We start from the raw sequence: 13,998 nt of genomic DNA on the forward strand, positions 1-13,998 counted from the left end.
ATGGTAGAAGCGCCCACCCCCCCCCCTCCTCCTTCCCATCATGAAACGGATTTTTTTCAAAGTTAAATTTGAAGTAGCTGATCACTATAATCTATGATCTATATGATCTATGATATATATAGCTCGTAATCATTATATTTAAAATTATTATAAATGAAACAAACAACATTTGATCGAAAGCCAGCTCAGGTTTCAGCTTAGTGATAACATATGTTAAAACCAACTGGTTTATATTAACCGTAATAAAACTGGAGACTTGAGCAAGTATAAATATGACATCATTACTATAAGTCCCCTATGCTTGAGTTTCTAAAACTATTCTTTACTTCTTTCCAAGCCAGCTTTCCGTTGTTAAGTTACTTATGTAAGTTTTCTTTCTTTATTAGTAAGATATTTTCTGCAATAGAGGTAAATAGGTCAAATGTTGGATCTAAAACATTGAAATTCTTAACATGAGTCTTAAAAGAGGATGTGGTTTCGGTTACTAATTTTAATATCACTTGGAAAAAGATGAGGAGATAAACAAAGGAAAGTGAAAGGTTTCAACTCCTAATCACACTATAGCATCACAGGTATAGATAAAATGGCAGCCACTGACACGACTCTTAATTATTTATATCTCCTATAAACGGTAAAATAGTTTATTTACAAATTGGGCAGGGGTGGGGGGGGAGGGGCGTATTCATCACAACGATTAATTGGTGGGTGCACTGATGTGATAACGTCGCAAGAGTTGAAGATATAGGCCTTTATTAACAAACTTGGAAGTGTAAACTTAAATATACCTGTTTCAGTACAGCTGCAATACGAAAACTGAACTTCTCACATAGTCTGTTAATTCTCTGAAGAAAAGACCTAGGCTTATATATTGGACAAAGCTTAACAAGATTTTCGGAAATATCGTTAGAATATTAAACAAACACAAGATGAAAAAGAGGTTTTCTGCTCAACTCTAGTCCATATATACGGCAAAAACGGTCGCCACTGCAAACATGGTATCATTCTCGTACGTTGCACTCGCAAAGTTATCCGTGTCGGCGTTCCATAGAAATTTACTCGCCACTTGAATATCTTGTGTCTGCCTTGATCCAATATCTACTCGTGATATTAATTTGTAACGCTTAAAGCCCAATGATTTCGCACTGTCTTTGATATCTTCAGCTATCTGTTTAGCCGATACAGATGCCCGTTTTGGATTGTATTGTTCCATTGTCAAGAAACGTTCCAATATTTCACTCATATATTGTTCCATTTTCTTTATACTGAAACGTTCTTTTTCTACAGGTTCCGTCCGGAATTTGTTCCAGTGAAGAGAATCGTAATCTGGCGTGGTACTGTCAGGTTCTTCATTGGGGCGTCTATATTTCCACCACATCGACGTGGCTACGTTACGTCCGAAGTACAGTCCCCGTACCTTTCCCGTTGTTGTCTCTGACGTCTCCTCGTGACGGTCCCTTAAGCTAACATCGCCATCGCTTCCGGCACTTTTTAACAAAATGGCCGCTTCGGCAACTCGTCGAACAATGGGTTTCTGTAGTTCCTGTGACATTGCTTTACCAACTGCCGAAATAGACATCGGAACTTTTCTTGGGGCGTGTACGCTTTCACTGATTCTTGAACTAATTTCACTGCCTTCCATGTCTCTCTGTATAGCCTAGCCTATATGCAATATAGGTGCGTTTGAGTTGTATAACACGATATGCCGCATATATAGTTAATAATAAAGAATATAGTTTCTATGGCAATGAAGCTGTAAAGTCAGTGTCTCAAAGTTGTCATATTTTTTAATGCATGTTTGATTGTTTGAAGCTACGGTGACATTCAGTTTACCCTTATCTTCAGTATTTACTGCAAGTGAGACCCAACAGCAAAATTATTTATCATGAGTTAAATGAAAAATATTTACCGCCACAGAATGATGCAGCTGCGTAGCTTCAATCACGCCTATAAACAACTGCGAGAATATTAGCTCATATAGCACTTTATGCCCAAAAAAGCATAGGCCTATCTCGTTCTCTTATCCCCCCAAAAAAGCAATATCCTCTCAGCTAAATACAGTAATCTGCTCGATATTTTCGATTCCTTACAAACGACGTGACTGCCACAAAAACATAACATGTAACACTATATTAAGCGAAGAGTGCTTTTTAGATTAATTGTTGTGTGAAACAGTCTTGTTGGATAAAGTCCGAAGAATGTTTGCATAAGTCTGTTATTTTCGATTGTGCATCACACGGTTGCTATGTGCTCTGCCATTTTATCTCGTCAAACAGCTCAGGCCTAATTAAAATCCGCGTCACGGAAACGGTCAGGAAACTCGTTAATGTGGTAATGCTAACTGCAGGGTATAAATCTTCATGTTAGGTATAGGCCGACTGATGGTCTTGTCTGGTATATCTTCTAACAGTCGCTGTGTACATGAGTGCCAGAATTTTGTCATTTTTTTTGTATCGCCGACTGGCAAACTGAGTCTAATGTAACGAATTGCATTTTACGCGTGTGCACATATTTATAGATATCTCTCTTATAAATTAGTACGTTAGTTACCATGCATGCTGTTGCAACAAACTTCCGAGTGAATTGCGTAATAAACAACCTTAATCAAAGTAGGCATTGATTCTACTATGTAGTAATATTTCGTTCCTTCCCACAATGAAACAGCCAAGTTGCTCATTTTTTTCCAATGATGTTCCGCCGTTATAAGACACAAAATTATAGTTCAGGTTTTACTGGACTCAATGACAAAGGCTATAAGCCGATAAAATCGACTTTGCAAGATAGAGGCTAGTATTGTCTCTTATAGGAGACCAAACAATAAAGAAATAATAAAGAACGTATTGAGTAGTCTGGAAGGTTCCTTCATACAAGTGAGTGTTTTTCTATTTAAAATAACTAACAGATATCAAATGAGTTTGTCAACGGATAGTAGGTATAGTATAGTCCACTGATTACGTTCAGATATATTTACATTGTAACCCCTCCTAAACATGGCCGCCCAGACTAGGCTAACAATTTACGTAAGACATATACAAGTGGTTCAGCAAATCATATTTGTTTTTCTATTCAATCGACGATCTTAGATCCATTTATATATCCTCCGGAATGCCTCCAATGTTTACAAATAAACTCATAAGAGAACATGATCTATTCATAGAATCAAGGCTTCAGTTTCTAGTAAACATTTAACATATAAAGCCTAAATACAAATGAAGTAATGAAGGGAGGGTTAGGAAGAGCTCTTCTCGTGCGATTATGGCAGGTGAAAATAGAAGTGGATAATTGTGTCGACAGACATTCGGAAGGGTATAAATAGATATCCATACATCGATTTGTCAAGAAATGGTCGTCTTGGCACTTATACGTTGTCGTACGGTTTGTATTTGCGGGGCCCCCCTCCCTCCCCCTCCCCGCAAAAAACCCATATTGTATTAAAAGGTGATGTGTCTCTTCGGTGTACGGTGTTATAGCTATTCACTATCTATCTTTTCCAACCACTCATATAGCCACCACTCCGATTATGTACTCATCAACCGATCCATATATAAAGCACTGGAAAATGTTTGACAAGGTGACTACAGAAAAGATATTATTTATATAATTTCTCTTCCAATAAATGATAAATTTGCAACAAACAAGTGAGGATATATCCGCACCCCACCCCTCCCTTCCAACGGCACTATCCGCATAGACTCATTGCTGTTTAGTTGTTCTATTGCTTTAATGAGTGATCTATGCATACTGGTGTATTAGCTATTATATACGGTATTTATATCTACATATCAATCCATCCTTCCATTCACTCATCCACCCATCGAACCATCCATCCATATATGAAAACTGGAAAATGTTTGTCATAGATGCAAAATAAAAATATATATCACATATATTTACTTTTACAATAATTTATCAAAGTTGCAAGAAACAATTGAGGATATACTTTCATAAACCAAACAGAAAGCATAGCGTCATTATGCCCGAGGAAAGAGGTATTTGCATAATTAGGGAGAACAAACTAGACCAACGTGTACAGTTTAATGTAAAGATTCTTAACTAAATATGGCAATATGATGAATTCCATTAATTGCGTTTGCAACATTACCGTAGGCACGGAGGAGGGGAGGGGGGGGGGGTTGACATGGCGAAACGTGTCCTCCCTCCTATTTTTGTATATGCACATTTTTGTGAAGGCTTAAATTGGAACTGCTACTTCATACAGGGGCGTATCCAGGATTTTCCAATAGGGGGGGGCGCCAGGCATGAATGATCGCCGTCCTGGGGGATGGGTCTAAGGGGAGGGGTGTACAATTTTTGCTTTCAAGGAAGGGCTGAAATGCAAAATGGTGTCATATGCATGGGCGGCAATCCGTACTTCCGAGTGGGGGGGGGATATGACCTTGTTGACTATCTAAGCGTAGCGCCACCATGAGTTGGCGCGAAGCGTACAAGAAAATTTTGGGATTAACAAACCCTCTAGATGGCCGGAAACGGCACTTCCCGAGGTTTCCAAGCGGCATATACCCAACTTTAAAATAGGGATGTCATGTCCAAAATATTCATAATCAGGATCCAAAATACTTTTTTTTTAATTTCGGGTGTTATTTTGGGAAAATTGCCCCTGTCAATCTTGTTTCAGGCGCAACGTTAGAATGTTCGAGAGCTCTGTTATATTATTCGATGAAGAAAATGGCCTCATGCAGGCTATTATAGGCCTATACACATGCAATACACAATTACATGAGATTCTCAGCTGTTCGAGGGAACATGTACGTGTGTAGGCCTACTATAGGGCCTATATGAATACTATGAGGGTGCATATATGTACTATATCAATACCGTGGGCGCAATAATACATTTTGTTGTTATAGGGCCAATGAAGCCTACAGTCAACTATTTTGCTTTATAAAGACGCTTTATTTGAAAAGATCGCACTGCGTTTATGGTAGGCGAGAAATGAAGCTAAAAAAGAGCCGTACATTAACGAAGATGCATAAATGTAGGCATGAAAATATTCTTATCCCTGGCATTTGGTGGGGGGGGATAGGGTGCATTACATCCCCTCCACCCATTTTCATGGGGGGATATATCCCCGCTCCACCCAGGATCGCCGCCCATGGCCATATGTGATCCATTTTCGACCTTAATAATAAGCAACATTTCCAGTAAATATGGACACAAAATGCACAATTTAGTATGGCTGGCATGTCATTTAGTGTTTATAGTGATAATACAAACACAATTACCATCTATGTTTCTAAAACTATTATGCCGCCGAACTTCGCCAGAACCTTTTTTTGGCAAACAAAAAATAAAGCATACGGGAGGGGGGGGGGGTTGAGCGATCACCGACATCTCACATAAAGGTCGTCATCAATTTTTTTTTTTTTTTTTTTTTTCCTAAACTTTTTTTTTTTGGGTGACGGCCAATAGGGGGGGCGCGCGCCTGTTGCGCCCCCCCTGGATACGCCCCTGTCATAAATGTAGTCACAATGATGGAAAGGATAGCACCTTACCCCCTTCCCCAAAGACATTCTCATTGAGAATAGGACACCCTCTTGAACTCTCCCTCCCCCTGGGTGGACATCAACCAATGTTGTGCCCCTTCAATTGAGGCTCTGCACTAAGGGCCTGGCTGGTTTGTAAGACAAAAACAAAAGCATTCACTCGGCCATCGATAGCCAAAAGATTGTCTCGATGGATTCGTGAAAATCGAGCTTAAAAGAAAAAAGGGAAGGAAATTAGACCATTACCCCACTTTTTTCCCCCTCAAATGGGTTCCCAGGGAAATAGTTTTCAATTGTCAAATTAATTGGAAAGAAGATAGAATCATTTGATGAAATCTTTGAGTGAAGTATGATAATATCGTTCACGTGTCCAACACAGATGTCAGCTAACAACCATTAATTTTAAATGAAGATCGATAAAGGTACTTTTATATGTTTCATGAGGCACAACAAAGGGGTCGACAGGGATAAATGGGGAAAAATTGGAAAGAAAAGAAAATTGATCATAAGCAACATGTTAATTTTCACATGACGGCGAAGAAACCCTTTGAAATGCAAGTTTGATTAACATGAGAGATTATGTTGTGTTGCTTTCTGTTTGAACTATAGCTGCATGGCGGTTGCGTGAAGTACACCCACATATTTCAATTTCCAATTTATTTCTCATATGTTTTGTACAAGGTTAATACAACACTAACATTACAGTGGGAAAGGGTAACATAGTGAAGGACACTAGAAAAACAGCAAGGCTGTTATCTTAGCTAGTGACCAAGTAGAACGAAAAACCAAACCGAACAGATTTCCTTTTATCATAAGCAAATTATTTTCTCTGTGTAAGAGGTTAGTCGGAAAACGTCTAGGCTTGTTCATAAGAAGCTTAATTAACCTATTTTGTATGGTTTGAAGCGGTCTGAAATATGACGATTTGGCGGTGCCGTAAATTTCGATGGCATATCTTAGCTAGAATAAATAAAAGAATTGTAGATTTGAGTTGCAAAAGCTTCAGAGAGAATTCCACTTAGGTTGTAAAAAAATACCAATATACTTTACCAGGGATTGACAGAGTTATAGTTAATGTGGTTCACCCACGGAAGCTTATCATCAATAATTAATCTTAAATACTTCGTACTTTGACGCATTGCAGCTTGCAACACCATTAAAAGTAAAATTGTAATGACAGGAGTGACTTGTATCTTTTGCATCCAAAATGGTGTAATTAGTTTTCCCTAAGTGGAGGGGAGGGTAAGCATATTTCAGTTTAAGAGTTTGAGTGGCCTTATGTATGTATGCGTGTGTGTGTCCGTGAATATGTATGTATGTATGTATGTATGTATGTATGTATGATTCACCTAAGCATATTATTAGTTTACAATCGTTACCAAACAGGAAACATTAGTGTCATCTGCAAAGATACGTGTATAGAGATGTTGGGCACCGCTGTACGAATATCGTTGACATAAATTAGAAAGAGCAGGGGTCTCAGGACAGATCCATGGAGACACCGGTATTAACGTTTAAGTAATTTAAGAGTTAGTATATTATTAACATGAATGCATTGCCTTTTGTTGTGTTAATAGCTAGCCATGAGATCATGTGCCGTTCCACGACCCCATAGTGATATAACTTTGTTTTGTTTTTTAAAAGAATAGAGTGATCGACGGTGTCAAAGGCGTTCTTAAGGTCAAGATATAAACCTAACACATTATTACTCACATCAAGCTGAGAACGAATAGTATTAAAGTTTCTAGCAAAGCATGAATTGTTGAATGACATTCTCTAAATTCTAAAACAAAACCCAAGTCTCTTCTCAATAACACTCTCCATTAGTTTGTTACAACAAGATAAAACACTTTGGGGCCTGTAATTCTCAGGGAGACTAGAATCGACCTTCATGTATGACTTTGGCAACCTTTAACGCATCTGGGTTGGTCCCAGTTTGAAAAACACTGTTAAATATATGAACAAGATCAAGAACTTTATCGTGGTTAGTAGACTTAAAAAGCTTAGAGGTAATGCCATCTAAAGCCGGAGCTTTGTTAGGCTTAAGTGTATTTATACGCTTGTACAGTAGACTTTCGTCAGCAGAAACTGGAGAAAGGAAAATAGTTCTGGGAACCGAGTTTCTCAAGTATTCTAGAGGATTAACGGAGAAAGACAGACTTTGGCAGAGTGTGCCACGAATAGAGAAAAAGTGTATATTTATTGAAGATATTGGCCACGTCATGATATTTTCTGAGTACTGAAGGCCTTTGTTGAAGCAGTGGCGTCGCCAGGGGATGGCCTGGGGGGAGGTGGACTCGTGCCCTCCCCTTCCCCATAGGTGCCCCCTCCACTGACGCTATTTGTAGTGTTAAAAAATACTCAAGCAAAAACTTTATCTGCCTCAATTAACAATATAAATATAGGACAGACTAATCCCGAAAATTCTTGAACATAAAGTTACTTCAAATTGCAAAATATAGCACCAGGTTGCATCTAAGGACCCTTAATTAATCAAATATTTCTCAAAGGGGAGGGGGAACCCCTTATCCCCCTCCCCAGGACAGTGTTCACAAATTAACATTGTTACCCATAATTGAGTGCTGTTCCCCCCTGTGCCCCTCAATATTGAAATGTCTGACGACACCACTGCTTAGAAGACAGAAGTAACAGGTGATGATTGGGTCTTCTCTTTACCTATCATATTAAACCCCTAACACGTAGCCTCGAGTCATCATCTACATGTAAAAAATCCAATCACTGCAATTGCCTATTGCAGATCGGTAATAGCTATTTATTGACCGTGGAAATGGTTTCCCTAGTGTTATTATTTACAAATCATTATACATATTTACAAATTACCCCCGAAATCAGCGTCTAATTCGTCCCTTATTGACGCAATCTACACGTAATAATGATCACATAAGTCTACTTGGGCTTGAAGGAGCAAAAATGCGACTAGACGAGGGCATACACCCCTAACACGTAGCTTCGAGACATCATATTCACGTAAAAAATCCAATATGGCGACTGCAGAGGTACAGATGACGTAATCACTGCAATTGCCTAAAGCAGATCGGTAATAGCTATTTATTGACCGTTGAAATGGTTTCCCTAATGTTATTATTTACAAATCATTGTACATATTAACATCAGTGTCTAATTCGTCCCTTATTGACGCAATCTACACATAATAATGATCACTCGAGCCTGCTTAGGCTTAAAGTAGCAAAAATGAGACTAGACGAGGGCATACACCCCTAACACGTAGCTTCGAGACATCATATGCACGTAAAAATCCAATATGGCGACTGCATAGCTTCTACACGAGGTATAGATGACGTAATCACTGCAATTGCCTATAGCAGATCGGTAATAGCTATTTATTGACCGTGGAAATGGTTTCCCTAGTGTTATTATTTACAAATCATTATACATATTTACAAATTACCCCCGAAATCAGCGTCTAATTCGTCGCTTATTGACGCAATCTACACGTAACCATGAACACTCCAGGCTACTTGGGGTTGAAGGAACAACAATGCGACTAGACGAGCGAATACACCCCTAAAGCCCGGGTCACATCTGCGCGATTCAACACGCGATTCAACTCGCAACTAAAATCACGCGAATCAGAAAAGTTGCTTCTGAGAAGTCGCGCTGATTAGGACATTGCTCTATTGCAAATCAACCCAAATCGACGGCGCACCTTTTATTGCGCAACAAGTTGATACCCGTGTCTAACTACGCGATTCAACCTTCAATTGTATTGCGAGTTGAATCGCGTGCTGAATCGCGCGGATGTGACCCGGGCGCGTATTTTTTTTCCCAGGACGAACGTGGGCATCGGCCAATCAAATCCCTGGATTCCAAACATGTGACGCATTTTCAAAAAACATGTTCTGAATCTTTTTTCCTCGTTTTGACCCCAGATTATGAACGACAATCCTGCAATTTCATAGAAACGGTATCCTTAACCCACTTCCTAAACCCTAACTCTGATTTCAAACGAATTTGTAAATTCCTGAAAAACCTGAAACCCACATTCGTCCTGGGAAAAAAAACGCGACCCGGGCTTAACACGTAGCTTCGAGACATCGTATACACGTAAAAATCCAATATGGCGACTGCATAGCTTCTAAACAATGTATTGATGACGTAATCACTGCAATTGTCTATAGCAGATCGGTAATAGCTATTTATTGACCGTGGAAATGGTTTCCCTAATGTTATTATTTACAAATCAGTTTACATATTTACAAATTACCCCCGAAATCAGCGTCTAATTCGTCGCTTATTGACGCAATCTACACGTAATCATGAACACTCCAGGCTGCTTGGGGTTGAAGGAGCAATAATGCGACTAGACGAGGGCATACACCCCTAACACGTAGCTTCGAGACATCATATACACGCAAAAAATCCAATATGGCGACTGCATAGCTTCTAAACGAGGTATAGATGACGTAATCACTGCAATTGCCTATAGCAGATCTTAATAGCTATTTATTGACCGTGGAAATGGTTTCCCTAGTGTTATTATTTACATATCATTATACATATTAACAAATTACCCCGAAATCAGCGTCTAATTTGTCCCTTATTGACGCAATCTACACGTTATTATGCTCAACTCGCCCACCTGTATATCTACTCGCAAAATTGTCGGTATACCACTATAGAGACCAGGACCTAGCAAAATATAAATGACTAACACCCCCGTCAGCAAACTTGTGGCGAATAGCTTCCCATATCAGAGCCGGGCCTCTCGTTATGATCTAACACATCTTTATCATAAACAAGACATTCATTAAAAAAATTTGTTCGTTAAACGCAATGTTATTGTTGATTTTAATGTAAGAATTGTTCCAGATAATTTGATTGCCGACATCACTATTTGGCTCAGTAAATGAAAAATCACACGAAGCATGGACTAAACCTGTCTGATAAAAGTGTTTGAAATGAACACATCCGACATCTTGCAATTACAGTTAAAAAATAACATTTTGAACAAATGTCCTAAAAAAATGTCCCAAAAGTCCCCCCCCCCCCCAAAAAAAAAAATGTCCTGAGTCAAAATAGAGCTTCCGAGGCCTGATCGAATCATCACAGTTACGGCGCACCCAAGTACATTTAAGACTTTGTATAAAACTCTTCACATGGACGATTTTAAGGCCCTCTTTACTTATATTATTAAACACAGAGGCCCGTTTGACTTTGTCCGGATTCACTGCCCAAATGATCTCAAAAATGACACTTTCTAACTCTTTAATAATTTGTCCGGAGGATTAAAAGCCCCATTGACTTACACACTAAATTACAAAAGTAATGTGGTCTCAAAGTCTAGATAGAAGTTCTCACTAACTAAACGCTCCATCACTTGATAGCTGACAAGTGGCCTTTCATGGCACTATCAATTTTCCGTATCATGATGTGCAGATGTTTTGCTATCCGAGCCGGAAGTTTTCGTCACTAGTAAACAAACCTCTTCACTCAGTATACAGTAAACCATTTTCGTACGATGCTCCTGGGAGGCCTAAAGTGGTATAAAATTACCTCAATTGACCCAATTTTTGCACCACATGTATTTCCATTCATGCTCTTCAACATGCAAGTCCCAAAAAACTAGACCCTGATTGATAACGTATCAATAAAAGATGTTTTCCCACTCCACTTTGGCCCTTTCTGACATAAGAGAACATCCGGGCGGATTGACATAGTTTAGTTTAGTAGAAAAAAGGATCAGGAGGGGCACTCAAGTCCTCATCAAGGACCCTATAGGAGAGAGAGCAAAAACTGAAGACACAAAAACTCAGACCCGATTACAACGCTTAAAGTGCTTGTCCAAAGCATTCTTAAACCCATTGACACTTGCGAGTACAACTTTCTCAGGCAAACCGTTCTACTCATTCACACCCCTATTAGAAAAAAGTTATGCCGAATATTAATCCTACTTTGTGACATTTGGAGTTTAAGACAATAACCTCTGGTACAACTACTATTAGCAAACATGAACAAGTCGGTAAAGGATAAATTTTCAAAACCATACACAAGATTGAAAACCTGAATCAAGTCACGTAACCCCCTAAGCTCCAGTGTGGTGAGATTCAACAGTTGTAACCGCCTATAATATGGAACACTCTTTAAGGAACAAATCATTCTAGTAGCCCTCCTCTGGAAGCTTATCCTTAGCAAAATATGGGTTCCAAGCCTGCACAGCATACTCCAGATGAGGCCTTACCAACTGCTTATAAAGCCTAACTACGATGTCCTCTTTCAGAAAACTGAAGATATGGACTCTGATAGGAGTATGCCACCTGTTGTACCTTCTTTAAATAGTTGAATCTTTTTTACTTGGTCGAGGACGTACTATAGTGAGATGAGAAGACAACAGAATGTAGAAGGTAATGAGCAGACGTTGCACATGTATGACCCATGTCCAATTCTACACTAAAGCATATGAATAATAAATCACAATAAAGGGGTTCAATTTGTGATCTAAGTCTATGCATCCTGGCTGCACCACCCCTAGTCAGGCCTCTAGTGCTACAGCTCCTGGTTTGACTCAGTATCGGGGAGGATGCGAGGAGAATCTGAATACAAATTAGAATCATCTGACATCGCGAAAATTGGAAAATGATCAGGATGTCCGAAACGAGAATTCCTGAATGGATGTTATGAAAATGTTGTCAGCCATATAACAGCTGAGTGTACAATGATCTACGCGTAGTAGGGATGTCATGTGGCTATATAACTCTTTTAGAATCTACGTTAGGTCTCAACGAATTACAAATATAGCCTCGTTATGTCGAACCGATTGAAATTGGATCTTATTAATTAAGCATTTTGCAAAAAGAACTTAAAGGGAGTGAACACTCGCGCACAAAGAAACGTCTGATGCCGGTAATCTGACCTTGTTTCGAATGAGGTGTAACAGAAGTGTTAGACACCACCATCGATCCCAGAAAATACAAAGACAGCTTGCTACCGTCGGTAATAAGACACTAGTGTACAGTTGATACATACAGCTACGGTCAATACCCACAACACAGTGTACATAGCAGCGATGGACATCTCAGGTCCAGCTAAAGATAACAAGGTATCACATTTCATTACTGTCTGCATTTTGTAGCGACAAGAATAAAACTTCCCTTGCAAGCAACGGAAGGTTAACTTTTTTTCAGAGAGCGGGTGAGCCTTCAATGCCTTTAAATGAGGACCGTTTTGCAAATTGTTAAGATAACTTATCAATTTATTATAATTCTTTTCATTTCAAAGAAAGTTGCTAGCATGATTAACAGACTTAACGTTACATTATGCTTTCCCATAAATACTGCATTTTATGAAAACCCTTTCTACGCAAAACATTTATTAGATACTAGTAGTTAAGTCATTGGTGAGAACGGACTTTGAGACTTAATAAAAGTGAGGGCGTTATTACGGAATACGGATCTCTAACTCGACGATATTTACGTATCATCTCTGATTAGTTTATGGAGAAAGTGCAGCCCATGGCCTGTATAAGTGGGTAGCACAGGATCATTCAAACGTTTAATGTGGGCAAATTCTAAATTTCCTCGACTGACTTAAGTATGAGATGAACCTTCATGAAAGGAGGGGAAACAAGTATTTGTAAAGGATGTGGCGTGGCCTATGAGTCGTTGCAGTCGACTCCCATATTGTGGTCTGAGGGTCATCTCTCATCAAAGTTTCGATATCAAATTGTCAGTGTATTTTGAAGACATTCAGTAGATCTATACTATGCTTTAAACGCAAGGTTATGCTAATAAATACTCCTGCATTTATTTTGCACACGCCACTGGCCTGTATACGTTTAATTGGTAGGTACTTTCCTCTCCGTTGCCATTAGCTGAGAATAAGTAATATCCAACTATTGACCCACCAGTACTAGACACAGTACCACTCCTCTTGACCGGCGTCAGTGTAGCCCATATCCGACGATAAACACCCCCCCTCCCCTCCCCCACCCTCCATCGCTCAGAGAGATATCATCTGATGTGCGAATCATACCCCAGTGAGTGCCCCCCTTATAGCCCTATACTCATTTGACGGATATAGGTATACGCCTGATTTCTATTTCGTCTACGTGTTGCGACTTCAATATATTCCCATTTATGTTAAAAACGAAATTGACCTCAATTGTTACCGTAGGCTTTGCATCCCTCACATATATCGGGACCGGAGCCACGGGAAAGGGAGAGAGAGAGAGAGAGCTGAGGGACGAGGGGTGGAGTGGGAATTGTAAACATTTTCAGATTATTTCCTAAAGCTAACAATTAATAACGCTAAACTATGGAAACTTGTACTTCACAAATGTAATTTACATATCGAAAAATACGTGCACCAGTTTTGCACCTCAGCACAAATTTCCCCTACGAACTGGGTCCTCACCAAGACGAGCATTATCTAAATTGAACATTTGTGTCCCCACAACTTCTCTGGTGATTACATCGCTGATTAGCCATCTCTAATTGAGTTGTTCAGCTTAAATACACAT

The sequence above is a fragment of the Apostichopus japonicus genome, chromosome 20 (assembly GCF_037975245.1).
Source record: "Apostichopus japonicus isolate 1M-3 chromosome 20, ASM3797524v1, whole genome shotgun sequence".
Lineage (NCBI taxonomy): Eukaryota > Metazoa > Echinodermata > Holothuroidea > Aspidochirotida > Stichopodidae > Apostichopus > Apostichopus japonicus.